The sequence below is a fragment of the Lagopus muta genome, chromosome 33 (genome assembly GCF_023343835.1).
Source record: "Lagopus muta isolate bLagMut1 chromosome 33, bLagMut1 primary, whole genome shotgun sequence".
NCBI lineage: Eukaryota > Metazoa > Chordata > Aves > Galliformes > Phasianidae > Lagopus > Lagopus muta.
In genome coordinates this window covers 557,425-560,687 of record NC_064465.1, presented here as the reverse complement: position 1 = coordinate 560,687, position 3,263 = coordinate 557,425, and the positions used below count along the sequence as shown (strand labels likewise).

General features: G+C 65.8%; 2 non-coding genes across 2 annotated transcripts; both read right to left on the bottom strand.

Moving 5' to 3' along the window:
- Nucleotides 1-1,425: 1,425 nt before the first annotated feature.
- TRNAE-CUC (transfer RNA glutamic acid (anticodon CUC)) lies at nucleotides 1,426-1,497 on the bottom strand. Its single transcript has one exon. It is a non-coding gene; the product is annotated as a tRNA-Glu (tRNA).
- A 1,113-nt stretch (nucleotides 1,498-2,610) lies between these two features.
- On the bottom strand, nucleotides 2,611-2,716 carry TRNAL-CAA (transfer RNA leucine (anticodon CAA)). Its single transcript has 2 exons — nucleotides 2,679-2,716; nucleotides 2,611-2,656 (listed from the first exon to the last, which is right to left on the bottom strand). It is a non-coding gene; the product is annotated as a tRNA-Leu (tRNA).
- Between the last annotated feature and the right edge of the window lie 547 nt (nucleotides 2,717-3,263).

The following is a 3,263-nucleotide window of genomic DNA, read 5'->3' as shown; positions in this document are numbered from 1 at the left end:
GGTTAATTGGGTGCCCCGGCCGTCATGGGGAGCCAAGAAAACCCCCCTTGGGTTGTTGGGGGTCGGGGGGGCTTGGGGGGGGGGTTGGGGGGCTGGGGGGGGTTGGGGGGTGGGGGGGGGGGGTTGGAGGGGGGTTGGAGGGGGGTTGGGAGGGGGGTTGGGGGGCTGGGGGGGGGGGTGGGGGGGGTTGGGGAGGGTTAGGGGGGGGTTGGGGGGGGTTGGGGGGCTGGGGGGCTGGGGGGGGGTTGGGAGGGTTGGGGGGGGTTGGGGGGGATGGGGAGGTTGGGGGGGGTGGGGGGGGGTTGGGGGGGGTGGGGGGGGGGTTGGGAGGGTTGGGGGGGGTTTGGGGGGGCTGGGGAGAGTTGGGGGTGGTTGGGGGGGGTGGGGGGGGGATGGGGTGGGTGGGTGGGGGGGGGGTTGGGGGGGTGGGGGGGGCGGGGGGGGGTTGGGGGGGGTGGGGGGGGTATTGCTCCTTCGGCCAATCGCGGGGCTCCTCATTTGCATGCTGATTTGCATAGAAGGGGGGACGGGCGGAGAATTCCATTGGATTGTGGGGGTCCGGGCAGCTGAGCCATGGTGTCCGCGGAGGGAAGGAAAAGAAGACCCCAAAAGGGAAAGGGACCCCGGCCGAGGGGGGGGACCCCAGAAAAGAAAGGCGTCAGAAGGCTGCTGAAAGCAGGGGACCCTCAGTCAAGAGGGTGAAATTCGACAGGAAAACAAAACCCAAACCCAAACCGGGGCAGAAGAAAAGATCCCCCAGCCTTTCCTTCGACCCCGGCCTGATGCTCAGGCACGACGGCAGGCTCCTGTCCCGCGGAAGCCCAAGCGCTGATGGTGGCTTTCCTAAGGGGACGTCTGCAGGAGGGGTGGAGAGGGAAGCCGAGAGGGCTGAGGGAAGGAGAGCCGACGGCCCACCGTGGGACCCGCGCATGTGCGCGCCGCCCTGCAGCGCGTTATGCCCAAGGGCTGGAAGCGCGCGGCCGGGGGGCGCTGAGAGCTCGGCCCCATCCCTCCCTTTGTGTGTGGGGCAGGGGAGGGGGTGAGGCGACCCCAACCCCAAAGGGAGAGAAGGGGCCTACAAACCCCCCAAAGCGACGCAAAGGAACCAAGGCGTGCGCGATAACCGTGCGTTCCAGCTTTGCAATAAAGGCGAAGCCTGCAGCATTTCGCAGCGTCTGATGCCTTCCTGTTCGTTAATGACCCCGCTTAAGGTTTAACGAGCTGCAAGTCGAGGGGGTGTTTTGGAGATGGGGGGAAATAAAGGGGTTTGCACGCCCTGTCGGAGAGGTTGTGTTGTTAAAAGGGGTGGGATGAGGTGGAAACGGCTCACCCCTCCAAACCAAATATGTGCTTTCAGGGCCGGATCCGCATCCAGAAACTAAATAGAGAAAAAGATGGGGGGTGGGGGGGGGGGTGAAAACAATTTTCCCTGACCGGGAATCGAACCCGGGCCGCGGCGGTGAGAGCGCCGAATCCTAACCACTAGACCACCAGGGAGGGGCTGCGGGGTCCTCCTGGGGGGGGCGCCCACGAGTGACCCCGCTGTGGGGATTCACCCATGGGTGGGGGGGGTCCGGGCCGCCATTTTGTGCCCCACTTGTGGGTCAGCTTTGCAGAGGGGTTTGTGTGTGTGCGTGGGGTCTGCAGGGTCGGTGGGGTCGGTGGGGTCTGTGGGGTCCTGTGGGGTCTGTGGGGTCTGCGGGGTCTGTGGGGTCTGTGGGGTCTGCAGGGTCTATGGGATCAGTGGGGTCTGTGGGGTCTGCGGGGTCTGTGGGGTGCATGCGTGGGGTCTGCGGGGGTCTGTGGGGTCTATGGGGTCTGTGGGGGTCTGCAGGGTCTGTGGGGTCTGTGGGGTCTGCAGGACCTGCAGGGTCTATGGGATCAGTGGGGGTCGGTGGGGTTGATGGGGTCGGTGGGGTGCATGCATGGGGTCGGTGGGGTCTGTGGGGGTCTGCGGGGTCGGTGGGGTGCATGCGTGGGGTCTGTGGGGGTCAGTGGGGTTCGGTGGGGTGCATGTGTGGGGTCTGTGGGGTCTGCAGGGTCTGTGGGGGTCTGTAGGGTTGGTGGGGTCGGTGGGGTGCATGCATGGGGTCTATGGGGTCTGTGGGGTCAGTGGGGTCTGCAGAGTCAGTGGGGTCTGCAGGGTCTATGGGATCAGTGGGGTCTGTGGGGTTGATGGGGTCAGTGGGGTGCATGTGTGGGGGTCTGTGGGGGTCTATGGGGTCTGTGGGGTCTGCAGGGTCTGTGGAGGTCTGTAGGGTTGGTGGGGTCGGTGGGGTGCATGCATGGGGTCTATGGGGTCTGTGGGGTCAGTGGGGTCTGCAGGGTCCTATGGGATCAGTGGGGGTCTGTGGGGTTGATGGGGTCTGTGGGGTGCATGCATGGGGTCTGCGGGGTCTATGGGGTCTGTGGGGGTCTGCAGAGTCGGTGGGGTGCATGCGTGGGGCCTATGGGGTCTGTGGGGTCTGTGGGTTCTATGGGGTCTGTGGGATCAGTGGGATCAGTGGGGTCTGAGCGTAGGGCAGCAAGGCGTAAGGTGGGGGGGGGGGAGGTAAATTTCCCCAAATTTTGGGGGTGGGGGAAAAAAAAAAACCCCAACCCCAAAAGCTGTGTCAGAAGTGGGATTTGAACCCACGCCTCCATTCGGAGACCAGAAATCCCGCAGGGAAGAGCTGAGCCTTGAGTCTGGCGCCTTAGACCACTCGGCCATCCTGACACCCGGCCGCCTGCCTCCCCCTCCCTCATCCTCGTTCCTCAACACAAGGCTGCGGTGTTGTTTTTTTTTCCCGGACCCAATTCTCCGTTTTTTTGGGCCCAAATCGCGGTGGGAATTCCGAGGAGGGCGGCTGGACATCACAACGGCTTCGGGACAGGCGACCAATCGCGGCGCCGGGTCGGAACGCGGCCCCATAGAGCCCCCATAGGGCTTCCGACGGGACCCACGGAGGAGGACCGGGGCGGGGAGGGGGGGGGGGAAACGGACCCTCATGGCGGCACCCAGCGAGAGGCAACAGCGGAGGAAGAGGAGGAGGAGGAGGCGGGAAACTCCGCCGCGTGCAATGGGAGGGCCGCCGTGCCGAAGGTCCTCCGGGGGGTCCGGCAAACGGGATGAGGACGGAAGCCCACGGATCCGAGGTGGAGGAGCCCGCGTCCCGCCGGATGTCCGTCACGGCCAGGAGGGTGATGCGCTCCTTCGTGGCCTCCCTGTCCAGGGGTTTGGTCAGCGATGCGGATCAGCGGCGGCGGGAGAGGCGGGGGTCCTT